Raw genomic sequence first — 17,410 nt, 5'->3', positions numbered from 1 at the left:
TCAAGCTCGGCCGCGCCGACGCGCGCCCGCCGGCGCCTCACATGCGCGCTCCCGCGCGCTCCTCCCGCGCGAGCACCAGCCCGCGCCTCACACGCCCTCTTTCTCGCTCTCTCCCGTGCGCGCGCGCGCATTCATCGCACCAGCCCCGGCGACGGTCCTCTCAGGACCGCGCGCCGGCTCCAGTGGCCAACGCTTTCCCCAGCATCTGACTCGGGGAGGAGGGGGCGGGCCTCCGGGCGCTGAGCCTGGTGTGAGGGGGTGTGAAGAAAGCCCTTCGGAGCCAGGGTCGCGGGGCCGGGGCACGAGCCACCGCGCCAACTCTCGGGCCCCGGCCGCGCTCTCGAACGTTCGCTTCTGCCGCTCAGGACCCCCGCGGCGCGCCTCCGGCCCCAGCCCGAGGCCGCGCAAACTTTCCCGCGCGGGCGCTCCGGCCGCAGCGATCGCGCCCACCGCCCTCGCGCAGCCCGCTCCGGCCTGCTTCCTCGGGACTTGCGGCTAACTGGGGCTTCAGAAAGGTTCTGTTTCCCCCTTGCTCCGAGTTTCCTTGTTTTTGTTGTTGTTCTGTTTTAGTTTTAAGAAGAAAAGCTTCTCGGGCGGCGCAGCTGGGTGTGTCGGTAAACACACACGTCAGCTCCAGCTCGCTCCCCCGCACTCCGGCCCGAGGGGGCGCGGACGCGGCGGCCGCCTCAGATGGGTTTTGCCTTAAATGGACCCTGGCGCCCTGGCTCGCTCGCCTAGTTGCCTTCCCCACCGGGCGGACTGGAGCCTCTGCCCCCGCAGGATCTCAAGAAGGCGATACGGGCTCCCCTTCCTCACCTCGAACAGCCCTGATCTCCCGGCCTGTCCCCAGCCCCGCACCAGGGCGGGTGGAAGCACCTCTTTTGGCTGTCCTCACCCCCCTGGGCAGCCTGTCCCAGACGCGTCCCCTACCCCAGAAATGCGACTTCACCTGGCCCTCTTCCAGCTTGCCTCTGCTCGGATCCCACAAAGATCCATGTAGAGCGCGGCACCCCTCAACCATGCCTGCCAGCGTCTTGCCACCTGTCCCCCTGTCCCCGAGGTCAGACCCTGTGCCGTGTCGGGCACTGGACATCATTTCCTGTCTTCGATGGACTAAGTAAATTGTCCTCTCCCTGCCACTCTTTCCCAGAGAAATCAATCTGGTGCTCTCACTTCCATAGCCCCTAGCACTCCCAGAATTCCCTGCTGCTGAGACCCAGGTTACCCTGGAAAGAGGGAGCCAGGTGAGCAGGGAGTGGACAGTCTTGTTCAGGTAAAAATGACACACACACACCTCTCACTGCCCCTCTGTCCCTTCTCCTAGCTCCTCTCCCTTTCTTTTCTCTTCTATTTCAGGCGAAGCCACACTGCTTTTAGATGAGGAGAGGGCCCAGGACCTAGGTGCTCTCTGGTCTTTGGGCAGCATTCAGAAAATGGCGTTGGCCTAGTTTTGCAATATTTCTATTTAGTAAAGGGAGGGGCCCAGGGAGGCCTTGGGGCAAAGACGTCAGAGAGTTAACAATCTACTCTTTCTCCTACTTTCTCCTTATTTTGGTTCTTCCTTTTTCTGATTGATCCAAAGTTTCAAATGGCCTTACTGAGTGTTTTAGCATCCTCCCCTATTTGACAACCTTTTCCTGGTTACCGTACATCTGTCCACCCTCAGGCCTGCCCCACCCCTATGTAGAAATAGCAGCCAGAGAGACTGAGAAGCTTTGCGGAGTCTCCCCTGGCCCTAGAAGTCCCCAATAAGGGAAAAGAACCTGTTAAACAAACGAAGCCACATGTTCCCAAAGGCTGAGTAAGACCAGGCTGAAAGGACCATGTGTTTCTGCTGCCCCCACAATCCTCCTTGGGATTGCAGGGCTTGTCTGTGACCATGCCTGTTCATGGTTATACATGCATTTTGGGAGCTCCCACCCATGACTCCCCAAAGCAAGGACTCTGCTTCGCTCTGGCCGTGGTACCACAACCAATATCGGGGTTCCAATCTCAAGACCCTGCTTCCCCTTCTGGGCATTGGGGGTGTAGACAGAGTCTGAAGAGGCTAAGGAGGAAGGTGTGATTTCTGGGTGCATTTGAAGAACTCTGCATGTATGGCGAGCTCCCTGCATATGTGAACCCCACAGCCTGCTGGTCAGCTCTGAATACCCTTCTGGGCTTCTGCTGATGATGGTCAGGTACAGGTCCTTTCATACCCCAGAGGAAGGCATAGAGAGGAAAGGAAGAGTTTTATCTTCCAATTACCTAGGCAGGGCCAACTAGATTAATCTGTTCCTAACTTGGTTGACAGAGGTTGAAGAGGAAGGCAGAGTAGGCATGGCCAGCTTGGAGGGACCCAACAGGTTGGTAGAAGGAGGCATGGCGCTACTCTGCCAAGAGAACAGCCAAAGTCAACCACAGAAGGTTTAACAGGCCTGGTTCAGGAGCAAGGGGCCTCCCTTGGAGGAAAACAGATCATAGAAGACAGAAGAAGAGGTCAACTTGTCGGGTTATGATCTGAGAAGGTCTGACATGGAAGCTGAGGCATCAAGGTTGTGGGGGTGTGAGACAGAGATCATGTGACAGAGGGGTCCCCAAATTCATCTCTCTGTTTCTCTCTTGGGGGCGGTGTGCTTGTATGAAGGGGAGAGGCCTGTCTCATTTGTAAGCTCATGGCCCATTTTTGCCTTGACAACCCTAAAGTGGTGACAGTAAGCAACTCCAGGTCAACGGATTCTTTTACTGCCCCAGTGGCACTTCTCCAACCCTGAGCCCAGGCCACAGTGAAGACATTTATGCCTGGGACTCTGGGATGGAAAGCCCAAATGCCATAGTTCCTACTGGTCGCCAGGCCTTAGGTACAGAGCCACCAGCATTCCTAAGCACCAGCCACCCAAGAGAAAAAGAAGACTGGAAAACCTACAAAGCAATCCCACCCCACAACCTACAAAGCAACCCTGGCACCCCCCCGTCAGTACCAGGGACAACTCAGCTTCCATGGCTGGCTCCCATTCCCCTCATACCCCAGTTTGCCCACTTATTCTGTTTCCCTTCTGAGCTTGAGGCCTTCTCACTCACCAGCCTGTTTACACACCAGGTATCTTAGGCTTTATCTACTCTCATTTTGAATTTGTAACTTTCACATAAACTGGAACAAAGCTCCTTTTGTTCCTGCACCCCACCCCAAGATCCCAATAAACTGGTTCCCTCTGAAGCGACTGGGCCAGGGCACAGCAGCCTTGGCCAAAGGACCACGTGTGCATGTGAACAAGCGTGTTTGCACCTGTGAGGAAAGCTGTGTGTGTGCATGTGATGGAGGGGAAGGTGTCAGGGGGAGCATGAGCAAGGGATCACTATGGACAAGAGCTGCTCGTGGTAAGGTGGAGACAGAATTGGGAGACACCATGGCATGGGCAAGGGGATGGGGAAATCTGTCCACAGGGCACAACACAGGTGGGTGTGGGGCCTAGGGACAAACAAGGATGAAGAGGGAACAAAGGGGAGAGAGGTGCAGCAAAGTGGGTGGTAAAACAAGGGGCTGAGGCCACGCTAAGTGTAAGGCAGACGCGAGGATTGCATTAGGGCCATATAGGGCTGGCACAGCCGCACGCCCGGCCCCCTAATCCTGTTAGCCAGCAATCTCCATTCCGAAAGAGCTTCATTTCTTTGTGAATATTTGTAAACTAGATATCTAATGGAAAATTATAGGAAAATTATAGTGAAATTCATGACGGAGAAATCCGATTATCCCTAATTCAATTATGCCATCTTAGCCCACACAGCACATTTCCCATTTTTTTCCCATAAATACCGATGCCAGGGGTCCCGGTAATCAAATAAAATTGAAAATCATCTTCCCATTAAATTCAATTAGCCGCAATTTCTAAAGCCTATCAGAGATTTTAATTACTAAATTATAAAATTCTCCAATGCTAAATTGAAACCAAAAAAATTGCACATCCTTATATTTCAGAGGAAAAAAAAAAGGCCAGCGAGATCCTTGAAAAATGCCCTCTTTACTGTGCCCAACTCCAAAGCAGATTCCCCACTTGGAGGGACCTCCATGGCTGACTACTTTCCAGGTGGGAAGAAGCCAGGGGAGGGGGCCTAGGTAGGGGAGGGACCGTGCATATTAATTAAACCAAGGGGCAAACCACACCCCTGATCCCAACCAACTCAGGGCTCTGCTAGTCCCTGGGGAGGACCTGCCTTCCTCACTTTGGCTGTTCTAACTCCTGGGATACACTTGAACTCTGTTCCCTACCAATTCTTCTAAAGCTACCACCTCCTTGGTGTACAGGACAGGGCTCAGGCCCAAGTCATGGCCCGGTCTTGAGGTGTTGAGTAGTTCTGGGGCTACAGAGCAGAGATCGCTTTTTACCCAAGCACCCATGCACTAAACCACACTGCTGGCCCCAGATGATGTGGGCTGGGTCCCAGGCAGGAGTAGAAGGAGCTGGTTGGTGTAGCGCATGGACAGATAGCAATGGGATGGTTCGAGGACCCAGACTCTTCTCCATAATGTTCCTAGCGGCATGAATTCTAATGGTGTACCACAGGACTGGCGGTTGACATGGCCCAAATCTAGTCTCTCCCTGCAGCTCAACGAGCTAGTTCTCTGTCCTTCCTACCCTGCCCCAGGAAGACAACAGCCCTGACCTGACCAGAAGGAGCACCTTTGTTCCAGTAGAGTAGCTCACTCTCTTACCTTCACTTCCTTTTAGAGAAGTGCTGGCCACAACTCCAAAGGGTAGCCTCTCCTCCCCCCACCCCCTGTCTCTCCCCACACCCCACAGGCCACTTACCCTGTTCTAAAGGGTTCTCTGAGAGTCAGGAGAGCCTGGGAAGGTGGCATCAGAGATGGCATAAATTGACTCAAGGTATGAAACCCAAGGAAGTGGTTGGGTGGGCAGCGGATTGCTCTGGCAATCTCCGGCGGCCAGCAGCAAAGAAGCCCTCAGCAGCCCAGCAACCAGGGAGCAGAAGCAGGTTTAATTTACCAGGCAGTCAGGAGTGCCAGCAGGGGAGGCACCCGCAAACAAAACAAAAACAAAAAAGTTAATTATCTTTGGCTTTTTCTTAATAAATATCCAAACTGGCCGGGCCGGATCCTCCGCTTTTGGAGGTAGAAAGAAGAAGGAAAAAAACCCCAAACCAAATCCACCAACCTTGTTCTCTCTCATGTCTACCTTTCCCATTGTCTCTCCTCCGTGCATTTATCTCTTATCAGAATCAGTCACAGTGTCGCCCTTCAGTTCCCAAATTTTGCCAGTGCACGAGTGGGGCCACAGAAACTTTTTTTTCTTCAAGTTTTTGTGTGTGAAGGAAAGGGAGGGGAGGTATAGGAAGAAAAAGAGGGGGAAGAAACAGCAGAAGCAGAGGAGAGAGTGTGAGAAAGAACAAACAGAAGGAAAGACAGATGCAGGGGAACCGAGCAAATCACACTGCCCCTGTGGGTCCAGCCTGTGGCTCCAACCCAGGCAGCGATCTAGTCTGGAATGTACTGTTGGCTTTTGATTTCAGTTACAATGATCAGCCACCGGAGATATAGGGAATTCTCATTTTGAAATTCCCAACTCTCTAAGGTCTCACTGGTCGCTTCAGCTCCCTTGTTCGGCTGCCTGCTCTGATGCCCACCCTTTCCTCTAGAAGCAGGAGCATACCAGAGGAGGGGAGTTTGGCTGTCCTCATGAGGGGAGTGAGACTGTTCTGGACCAAATCACAAGCGTACCTGGGGAGAGGAGGAGAAATACGTGTCGCCTCCTGGGCCTACGTGTTGGGATGGCGCATATACACGCCTGAGCCCAGATTGTTAGAAACATGTGGTATGGCACGTGTGTGTTTGGGGGCCAGCCAGGACATTCGTGTGGTCCCATAAGGAACTCTGGAGTCTAGCTGCCTGGGTCCAAATCCCAGCTCCACCACTGTCCTGGCCTGTGCAGCTCTGGCGCTTTGAGTCTCTCATTTTCTCTGCATGAAAAGGAAATAAAAACCAGTGCGTTGCTTGGATCTGGAGGATAGGGAATGGAGAGTGACTGCTAATGGGTACGTGGGTCTCTTTTTGGGTTGATGAAAATATTCTAGAATTAGACAGTGAGGAAGGCTGCACAGCTCGGCGACTAAAACCACTGCATTGTACACTTGAAAAGGGGGGGCCTTATGGCATGTGAATTACAACTCAATAAAGGAGTTCTGGTATAGCACTGTGGGTTAATGCGCTGGACTGTAACGTCGGTTTAAACCACAAGGTCGGTAGTTCAAGCTCACCAAGTGCTCCTGGAAAACCCTATACAGGGTCGCTATGAGTTGGAACGAACTCTATGGCACTTAACACCACCACAAAAGCGGTTATAAAAAGAGGGCAAGAAAAACAGACCTTGCGCACAAGTTGTCATCCGTTCACAGCACAGAGTAAGTACTCAATAAAGATGAGCTATCAACACTGCTCAGGATGGACAGGCAGGCATCCCAAGGCCTGGTATCCATGTCTGGTTTTGTTTCCCTGGTCCCTTGGTGCCCAGGCCAGTGTTCAAGCAGCTGAGTTGTCCCAGGACACTTGGCCGGGGGTAGGGTAGCTCCTGGACAGCAGGGATGAGAGTCCACAGCCTTTCCCTGCTGCTTTCTGTGTGTGTGTGTGTGTGTGGGGGCTCCCTAGAGAGGAGGCTGCCCACCGTGGCAGGCGGCTGCTTTGGCCACACGTGCTTCCCGTCGCGCAGAGCGCTCATATTTTCCATGTGCGGCAGACCGTGAATTCACCTTCATACTAGTTACAGGGTTATTTAGCTTCTCCTGACACTGACAATCACCAAACTTGAATTCGCCGCTTGGCTTCTCCCTGCGGTGCCCTCTGCCCACCCCCCCAAATCCCTTTGAGAAGATGGGAAGGGCCGAGGTCCCCCCTCCTCTTGCCCAAGCTTGCCCTGTAGAGTGATGGAGTGATGGGAGGCGTGGGGTGGGTGGTCAGGAGGGGAATTTGATGGACAGAGGGTGGGGGAGAGATTGGGAGGGAGGGAGGATGTAGCACCAGGGCAAACAGGGAGCTCCCGTCCTGCTCTTGGACCTGACACCCTGACACTAATGCATTCAACCTGTCTTGAATGAAGACCTGCTGACTGGCTATGGGGTCTGAGGGTTGGCAGCCCCAGCCTGGACAGATGGGGCCAGGCCTCTTTGAGCTTCCAGAACCAGGGCTGGCATAGAGCTGGTGCCTCTGCCCTACCACTGGACAAACAGATGCCCAGCTGGCAACTGGTCTGAGGGAGCGCATCTCCCCCAGACTGAGAAGCTGGTTCGCGTTCGATCCTGCCTGCCCCTCAAGCCAGCCCACAGCCTGTGCCAAATGTCTAATAGGAAGTAGAGACTCCAGGACATCTCCTACCACACACCCAAGTCTCATGACCCCAGGATTGGTATGGGAACATAGGACCAAATCGGAATCTGAGTGCCTGCTTTCTGTCCACCTGTAGAAACTGCTGCCACCCTGACCCTATGGGTTTTCATCCCTCTCTTCCCTTGGCTCAGACACACCCCTTTTTCTGCCTTCCCGCCTCATAGCTACCTTCCATCTCCTGTTGCTGTTGTTAGGTGCTGTCAAGTCAGTTGACTCATAGCGACCTGGACCCTATGCACAACAGAGCAAAACACTGCCCAGCGCTGCTCCATCCTCACAATTGCTATGCTTGAGCCTATTGCTGCTGCCACTGTGCCAATCCATGTCGTTGGGGGTCTTCCTCCTTTTCTCTGATTCTCCACTCCGCTTTACCAAGCATGAGGTCCTTCTCCAGGGACTGGTCCCTCCTGACAACATGTCTGAAGTATAAGAGACTAAGTCTTACCATCCTGGCTTCTATCTCCTGGTCACCATTATTCCCCCCCACACACATACACACACACACACCTCCCTCCCCTCAAAGTCTCCTGGATTTGCTCTGAGAACAATCTGGGTGGAATCAGGGATCCTGGTTCACTAAATCCAAACTGGCCCCCTCAGCCACTCACAGAGAGGGTCCTGGGAGCAGAAATCCACACAGAGAGGACAAGAGATCAAAGGTCTGGCCAAGCCTCCCCAGGGCCTGAGGCAGGATCAGGGGAAGAGAGGCAGAGAATCCATCCAGGACTCAGAAGAGGGTGTGTCTATTTCCAGGGCCCACCCCTGCCAGAAGGGGAAGGGACTCTGGTGGCCTGGGGCAAGAGAGATGTCAATGGGGCCAATGGGAGAAAGGGCTTGTTGACTGCAAACTGTCCATTATGGCTCAGATTATAAGCATACTGTGCAGGGCTTTCTGCATGATGCCGAGGAAATCCAATACGCTGAAAGGTTAATGCAATCAATTAGGGTGACAAGGAAGTAAAGTAAAGCCTTCCGAGTAGATGAAAAGGAGAGAGAGACAGAACGAGAGTGTGTACCATGGAGTTGAAGGGGGTGGTATGGGTGGTGGGAAGGTGAAGAGGGAAAGGAACTAGTGGGGTGCAGAGAGCAGGCCTGGAGGAAAAAAGAGAGTCACAAAAGGTGAGGAAGCCACAGGAAGAGCAGAGGAAGAGAGGCCCAGTGGGAGCAGCAGCCAGCATGCTGAAGGTTGCGCAGCCGACTTCCATCTCAGACCTATACAGCTTCCCTCCCTGCCAGCCTTTCGAGCTTGGAGCCTGGCTGTCAGATGAGCTTGCAGCAGTAAGGTAGCAGAGCAGCTCAGGTCCCTGAATTGGTGCAGTCAGCCCCCAGAGTGACCCCGAAAGCCAGCTTAGCTAAAACTGAAAGTTGCTTCCACCTCCCCCAGGACAACCCCAACCTGGACCCAGACTCATGCTTCATTCTCAGCAGGACCTGCCAACATAACACAGTCACAGCCACCCCCAAAGCACGCCCAATTATTCCCCTTTGCAACCACCTTCTAGAGCAGAGAGTAAGGTGGTCAGGGCCCTCATTTTACAGCTGGAGAAAGTGGTACTCAGTGAGGCACATCCCTGACAAGATCCAGTGGTCACTGTTGACCTTTCCCTGTACACCACCCATGGGCACACACCTTCCACAGTGCTCCCTGGAATCAGAAAGCTCATTTCCTCCCAAGAAGTCAGACGCCAAGCTCCAGAGGGCAGAGGGTGGGGCACTTCATGGGAGCTGCAGCCTCCCACACCTGGGAGCCCCAGGCTCTGAGGCAACATGAGCACCCACTATCTGTTCGTTCCTAGACTGGTCATTCTCAGCCGCATTAGCTCACGGACTTGTCTCCACAACCCAGCAAAGTTGATATTCTTCTCATCTTACAAAAGAGGATCTGAGGCTAAGGAGCTCACATAAAGGCTGAAGGCTAGAGATGTGGGGGTCTTGGGACAAGAGCTCTGAAGACAGGTGGCTATCAGGCAGAAACGGAGCAGTGGGAAAATCCCCAGGAGAGGAGGGAGAATGTGGTCTCCAAGCCTGACCAGGACGACTGCAGAGGTTTGCAGCCTCCAGACAAATGCCAGGGCCTCTCAGTTGTCCCATGCATGGTAGCACACAGTACAGGGGCTGGGACCTCCAGACCAAGGGTTGTCAAGGGCCAAACAATAAGTAGTGTAGGATTTGCAGGCCAAGGAGTCCCTGTTGCAGCCCCTCAACTTTGTCACTGTAGAGCACAAGCAGCCACAGACAAATAGCACAACCCATTGAGTGTGGCTCTGTTCCAATAAAACTTTATTTACAAAAACAGTCAGCGGGCCAAATTTGGGCTTGGGCCTGTAGTTTGCCATCCTCTCCTCCAAAGAATGGACAACCAACACCTTGAGGACTTGGGAGGCCTGTATCTATCCCACTGCCCAAGAATGCCATCCAAGTTGGTGCCCACCAGCATGGAGAGAAGGGCAAGGCTGGACAGGATGCAGAGCCAGAGACTTAAGGGGGAAGCAAGGTCTCCTGACCAGCAGAGGGTGGAGAAGAAGGAGAGAGAGTAAGCACTGGCAGGGGAACTGAGACCCAAGTCCCCAACTACCCTCCACTGGACTTCAGTTTCTTGTGGAGGATAGGAAGGGCTGGAGGCGGCCAGCACTCAAAATTCTATGGCCATTGATTCCCTGAGAGAGGAGCAAGACTGCCATTAGGAGAGGAGGACAGGATGAGGGGCCTGGGACCTCGATGGCCACAGGCACGGGAGACCCCAGGAGCAGCACTGTAACCAGGGTGGTGTTGGCGGCAAAGGGAGGAATCCACAGGCCCCAGTGAGAGCGCAGGGCGCGGGCCGCGCCTGCCCTACACCGGGCCGCCTCTGATCACGTTTTCAGGGCCACTGCCTGCCAGGCACAGACAATACTGGGGGGAGCCTTTGAAGTCCCAAAGAGATGCCGCGATGGGAGCCGGGCGAACCGCCTCCCTTCCCCCGTCCTCCTGGGGGGAGGGGACCGCCAGGACAAAACCCGGAGCCTGTCGCAGCCGGGCCCCCGAAACGCGTGAGACAAAGGGAAAACAAACAGGTTTGGAGCCAGGCGCACGGTGCCGCGTCTGTCCCCTGCCCCGCCGCGCTGGATGATGGATGGCTGCAGCCAGCCAGCTCGCCCGCCGGGCAGACCCCGCTATTTACATAACACTGGCGTTCCACCGGTCACCTCTGACACGCCGCTGCCTGGGGCCGGAGGCCTGGTGGCCCCAAGGCTCCTGCATCAATGGGGGTACCCACGCTGCCTATGCAGACTCAGCGAGGTTGGGCAGCCCAGTGTGTCCAGCTGCAGGGAACTCTGGACCTGGACATAGGCAGGACCCCCGCCGCCTGCTCTCAGACTCAGGTCCACAGCCCCTTTCTTCCCTTGCTAATCTTTCAAGGAGGAAGAGACCGCTGTAGCCAGTGAGAGAGACCGCGCTAGACTCTAAGGTTTTCATGTCCATTTGGTTCTTGGTGCTTCCGGGGAGGGCAGATAGCACTGCAGAGATGCTGCTGGAAGCTGGGTGTGGTGCCCGCTGGTCTACACATGCCCTGGCACCACAGATGTCCCTTTGCTCCACGTTTCCTTGACACATTCCTTACCAAAAGCCTGTCATCTGCATGTCCCCAGCCTGGTATCCAAACTGATGTGGCCCAACTTCTCTGCTAGTCAAAGACAAGCTGCAAGGTGCTCATCCTGTCCCCTTTTGCCTTTCCCAGTCTGGGTACCAGGCATGCTGGGACTCAGCCCAGCTGACAGGAGTCTCCAGTGGTGCTCATCAGCAGGGGCGGGGCACAAGGGTTAGGAAGGGGATACAGGCCTTACCTTGTACCGGGTCCTAGAGGCTCCTCGCACACAGCTGGGGGCGTCACTTCATCCTGGGGAGACAGAAAAGAGCACTATTAGCCTGCAGATCTTTAAGGGAAGAAGCCCCTGACCCCGCTGCACACCCTCCATGCCTGCTGTGTGGCCCTGCCACCCTATCAGCCAAGGGACTGATGTGCCAGGGGGACCAAGAAGGGCCAAGAATCCAGATGTACTGAGCTGGCAATGATTTGGGCCCGTTTAAGTGGGCTAATGTGCTGGACTGCAAAGTCAGTTTAACCACAAGGTTAGTGGTTCAAGCTCACCAGCAGCTCCTTGAAAACCCTATACTGGGTCGCTATGGGTCAGGACCAACTCGACGGCACTTAACAACAAACAAGTATATGCCAATGTCTGAAAAAACTTCAAAAGCGGTAGAAGCTGATTACAGTAGAAATGGGGTTCTCAGGATGCCTCCCACAGAACAGAGAGAGGAGTCCACACTGAGTGTACTTGGCTGGTGCTGCTTACAGGCCCTACATGCTCCCATAGGACCCTTTGTGCAACTATGGTGGCTGGGCTGGGGTCCCTGTAAACGATGACAGAATATAGCACACCGCTTCCCCTACCCCCCTAGTCCACTCCTTTACTCTCCTTCCCTAGGCCCTGCAAGTGGCAGAAGGGCATGGGTGGGCCAGGAACAGGGTTCCAAGGGTAGGGCTTTCAAGGGTAGGCTGCCTGACAGCATCATCCACCCTGAGGTGCTACTGATGAGTTACAACAACCCATGCTGGGGTCTAGGTAGGAAGCGGGGAAACGGTACCACGTGAGGGAAGGTCTTTAGCAAACACAACTCAGCCTAGTCTGCCAGCAGACACTGAGCTCCAGCCATCCAGTCTAGAGAGTGAGTATGGGGAACCAGGCTCAAAGAAGACAGAAAGCCCACCGAGCCTTTGGCCCACCTACCCAGGTCTGAGCCATGCCTGCCCCCTGGACCTCAGCTCGGACTCAGGGAGAGCTTTCTGTTTACTATGTTTTCTTCTCTCTCATTTGTATCTTATTGATGATGCAAGAGGAACAACACCAATTTCCTTAGACGGTGTAATCCCCAAATCAGATTGAGGGGGATTGTGGGAGGTGAGGTGACCTTGGACTGGGCTTCCGGAATGCCACCCAGTCCCGCTGCCTGCTCTTTCAGTTCCCAGGACATATTTACATAGATAACGCTAATTGTTCTTGACATGTCCTCCTGAGGAGGGGCTCAGCCCTCTACTGGCTCTTTGATGGGTTGCTGTGTGGGGGAAGGTATCCCACTAGGGCGGAATCCACTCTGCCAGACACAGAGCTGGGTGGCTTAGGGCCTAGTGGGATAGGAAGGACGAGGAGGGCTGTCCTTGGGTCAGCTGATGGATGCTTTAGGACAGCCAGCCAGATAGGGGGCAGCATAGAGACAGTGGGGGGGTGGGGAGAGGAAGAAACAGTGGAAAAAGGCACAATTTGAAGAAGAGTAGGATGAAGTAGAAGAGCAAGTAGGGCTTGGGGACAAGGAGGCAGAGTCACTGGACTCCACTGGAGGGTACTGGGTGGAAGGGTGGGTGGGTGTGTTGTCAAGGTGTGGGTCTCAACCAGCCCAGTGCTCAGCTGGGTCATTCTCACAGTTGGGACCATTCCACTCTCCTGGACTGAGATTTCTCCAGGTGCCCTGGTCAGCCTCCTTCGGACCCCCCAAAGCCCCCCAACTGCACAACTCCAGTATCTCCCTTCTACCACCTTTTTCTCCCCTCCCATCCTCCCCGGCAACTGTGCATTTATTAATTCATGAGGCACTAATTAGTTCTTTGTTTAATTTTGTGTTAAACAGACTGACCGGAATGATAACGACTTGCAGCTCAGTGTTGCCGTCCCCAACCACCCCTGTTTTCTGACAACAAGGGAGCACGGGAGACCGGAGCGCTGAACCCAAATCCCTCAGCAGTTGCACTTCATTAAGTCAAAATGTGACAAGAAGCTTAGAGAGCAACTTGCAGATCTGATCAGACGAGAACAATCAGGGGAGGAAACTTTCCAGGAGTTGGTTAGGGGTGGAGGAGGGGCAGAGATGCTCTTTGCATGGGGACCAGAATGCACACTCAGGTTCTGTCCTGAGTGCCCAGGGATAGTTGGCCTGGCTGACAAGAGCAAGGAGTCCAGTTACTGGTGGGACCTGGGGCACTGATGGATTCAGGAAGTCCACGGGGGCCTGGGAAGTACCCAGGAGTTCAACTTGGTGTCTATCTCCTGGTCCGGGCATCTGCTTTTGTTTCTGTCTTCCACTGTCTGCTGTGTCTGGATTTGACCTGTGGGAGTGAGTGATCAGGTGGCCCCAGGCCTGGCAGAGAACCAGAATGCAAGGCCAGGTGAGAGGTACAACAGCTGAAGAGACCCAGGAGAGCAGAGTCCTATGTTCAAAAAAGCTGAAATGAAGTGAAACTCCTCTTAGCTAAGAAAGAAAAGGAACACCCTTTCTTCTCATTTCTAGGGGCTCTGGGGTTATCCTGGCAGAACATGTATATGAAATGCCAGCATTCCCACTTTCTGCCATCCATCCATCCATCCATCCATCCATCCATCCATCCATCCATCCATCCAATGATCTTAATCCCATATACTCAGATCCGAATACTGAGGACCCAAAAGGTTCTGAAAAAGAACTAGATCCTAGAGCTTGTGGACTATGGAGGCTAACAGGAGTCAAACAGCTGAGCAAACCCATGACAGCAGCCTGTGACCAGGGCCTGTGTCCATAAGCATAGAGCTATGAGTCCCATCAGCTCTTGGCACAAATGAAAGCAAACCCTGGCCACTTTCACCTAACCCTCATCTCTAAAGACCTGGACAATGTCTTCTGCAGGAAGGCGCAAAGCAAAAGTACACAGAGAAGCCAAGGGGACACGTGAGCAACACGTGTGAGCCTCGTGCTATGGTTATACACACGCAAGGGGATCCTGTTGCCTTCTCCCCATTGGCCACTGCTCAACTCAGGTGTGGCTTGGCCCTCCCTCTGAGAGCCCACCCTGCCACCTCACTGGTTACAGGGACAGCCCTGCTCTGGCCAGTGCCACAGCTTGGTGGTCCCCGCCTAAGCCTGGCAACCCTGAGCTGGCTTCTGTTAATTTGCTGTCAGGCTGCCTAAGCAAACCAATTAAAACTAATCATTAATTATAAAAGAGAACGAGAAAAGGAGAAGAGAGAAGAGAAGGTGACGGCAGAGATGGGAAGGAGGACAAGAGAGTGTTGGCAGGACAGAGAGGGAAGACCCAGAGGCCTGCAGGGACTCAAGTTGGGGAGAGGAAGGGAGGCCATGGGCTGAGAGCAGAGAGGAATAGGCTCTTAGGGGGCTGGAGGGAGGGCAGGAAAAACAACCAGGAGTTGTCTCCATGGGCAGGCAGTAGAGGGGGAGGCCAGGAGAGCGGGAAGGTGAAAAGCCAGGACCAGCATCCATCCACAGTTCCCTCTGGTTGCAGCTACCAACTATCCGGGACAGGGCCTCAATGCATCTCACCTACGGCCTCCCAGCTCTGTATTTATGAGGCTTGGCTGATTATACAGCCCAGGCCAGGATCCTGGTCCCCACGGCTTCTACCTGCTCCCTAGCCCACCCACACCACGGAGGAGGCTAGCTGGGGGCAGCTGTAGCTGCCCCCTACTCCAATGCTGTCTCCGTCCCCTCCCCCAGCTCACAGCCTGAATCCTCTAGCACACCCTCTCCTGGGCTCCGGCCTTTCACAGGCTGGGGCCATGTCAGCCGGCAGCTCGAGGAGGGGGCAGGGCAGACAACAAGGGCAGCGTCATGGAAACGGGCATTTTCCTGGAGAAATATTCTGTTTGGCCTCCTTCCTGCATTCAGGAGCTGTCAGGAGCCTGCGTGAGAGTCACACTACCCCGGGACTAGGCGTGACAAAACCTATTTTCTGCCTCAAATTTGATTGATTAAAAAACTTTTTAGGAAAACCATGTTAAAGAGTGAAGAAGAAGAAGAAGAAACAGGAAGAGAAAGGGAGAGAGAGGGGAAAAGAAAAGAAAGATGAGAAAGTGTGGCAGGGAGGAGAGTTGGGGGAGGAGGGCCGGCAGTTACCCTGGCAATAACGCCAGGGGACATCCATGTGGAGCATCCAGCGCGGCACAACCAGGCCAAACGGTAAGGTCAGAGGAAGCCCGGAACTTTTACACAGTGCTTAGAAGGACAATGAAGGAGGCGGGGGCTGCCACATCCAGCAGGTGTTGGATCTAGACAGAGGAGCAGACAGAGTGCTGGCCTGTTCCCCAGGAACCAGCCTGACACCTGGAGGCAGACAGGGGCAGGGGGGGGGGGGTGGGGGGGGTCAGCCCTGCGCCAGGACTTGGGAACTGGAGGAGCCTCCGAATTGGCTCTCAAGTTTCTACAAGCATAGTGTTGGTTGGAATTTGGCCCAAATCATGAAAAATCTGAATGGAGGTCAAAGAAGGAGGGCCTAAAAGTTAGGGGTTGTTGTTAGGTGCTCTGGAGTGAGTTGTGAGTTCTGATTCACAGCAAGCTTGTGTGACAGAGTAGAACTGCCCCATAGGTTTTTCTTGGCTGTAACCTTTTCTGAAGCAGCTCACCACGTCTTTCTCCTGGTGGAGATCCTGGTGGCTTCAAAGTACCAACTTTGCACTTAGCAGCCAATCAATTAACCATTGCATTAACCTGTGGCCATGGAATCAGCTCTGATTCATAGCAACCTACAGGACAGAGCAGAACTACCCCAGAATATTTCTAAAATTGTAAGGGACTCTGGTAGCGTAGTGGTTACGAATCGGGCTGCGAACCTCAAGATCAGCAGTTCGAAACTACCAGCCACTCCGTGGGAGAAAGATGAGGAAACCCTGTACAGGGTCACTATGAGTCGGAATCGGTTCCACGGTACATAACCAACCAATCTTTTAATGCGCTGGACTGCAAAGTCGTTTTGAAATGCAAGGTTGGTGGTTTAAACTCACCAGCCGCTCCATGGAAACTCTATATAGGGTCGCTATGAATTGTAACCGACTTGACGGCACTTATCAACAACAATCTTTACAGAAGCAGACTGCTTCACTTTTCTCCCATGGAGCAGCTGGTGGGTTTGAACCACTGACTTTCCGGTTAGCAGCTGAACACTTAACTGATACACCACCAGGGCTCCTCAGGGTAGTTGCTCAGTGCCATTAAACCTGTTCTGACTTACGGCGACCCTGTATCGGGTGTCTAAGGAGTGGCTGGTGGAGTTGAACTGCCAACATTTTGGTTAGCAGTCCAGTGCTTATTTTACAGTGCTGTGCTGGGACTCCTCAAGGCTAAGGGCAGGTTTTGCCATTTTGTTCTATCAAGCCTTGGCTCAGGAAACATTCTTAATAACATAAAAAAAAAAAAAAAAAAATCTAGTGTGGCCCCTTCTCCATCCAGTAACTGATGGCGGCTTTGATGGGTCAGCACCAACCTTGGGTTCTCTCACTTACCCTCTTTGCTTCTGACTTCCCCAACTGGACCCTGAGGGGTCCTTTGGTGGGTGCAGTCCCACCCTTTGTCCTATTTGAGAACTGATCCAAGCCAAACCTCCACGACTAGCCAGGGAGTTGTATGAGCATAGATATCTTCCTCTTTCAGGGGGCCCAGGAGAAGAATGATGCCTACATCCCCCCAGGAGGAAGAAACACTTCATGTCCCAGAGCTCCAGCCCCACCAAGGCAGCAAGGACTCTGATCTTCCCCCTGAAAAGGGTCCAAGTTGGTGGCCTGGTTTGCCCTTTCTCTTTCTAAGAGCCTCAAGAGCGGCTCAGTGATAGTTTAATGGTAGAATTCTGGTGTGGCACTGTAGGATAACCCCAAGGTTGGCAGTTCAAACCCACCAGCTGCTCCCTGGAAACCCTATTACAGGGTCACTTTGAGTTGGAACCAACTTAATGGCACTTAACAACAACAATGAGGAAGACCCGGGTTCAATTCCTGCTCAATATGTCTCACGCATAGCTGTTACCCTTCTGTCAGTGGAAAGCTGAGCTTTGCTATGATGCTAAAACAGTTTCAGCAGAGCTTCTAGCCAAAGATGGACTAAGAAGAAAGACCCAGTGATCTTCTAAAAGTCAGCCAATGAAAATCCAATGGTTCACAATGGTCTGATCTGCACCCAATCATGGAGATGGCACTGTGCGTGGGATCCCCATAGGTCTGGGACCTCAAAGGTTAAGGTGAGGAGTGG

The 17,410-nt window shown here is 53.6% G+C and overlaps 1 protein-coding gene across 1 annotated transcript in view; it reads right to left on the bottom strand.

Annotated features, from left to right (window-relative positions):
- The window catches only part of CASZ1 (castor zinc finger 1), a 166,556-nt gene that overhangs the window by 54,242 nt on the left and 94,904 nt on the right, over positions 1-17,410 (bottom strand). The window contains exon 3 of the mRNA XM_006866394.1: positions 11,197-11,249. The gene's annotated coding sequence lies outside the window, so the exon portion shown is untranslated. The remainder of the gene's footprint in view (positions 1-11,196; positions 11,250-17,410) is intronic.

Source organism: Chrysochloris asiatica, unplaced genomic scaffold (assembly GCF_000296735.1).
Source record: "Chrysochloris asiatica unplaced genomic scaffold, ChrAsi1.0 scaffold00090, whole genome shotgun sequence".
In the NCBI taxonomy this organism is placed as follows: Eukaryota; Metazoa; Chordata; class Mammalia; order Afrosoricida; family Chrysochloridae; genus Chrysochloris; species Chrysochloris asiatica.
This window is presented reverse-complemented; position numbering and strand designations above follow the sequence as displayed.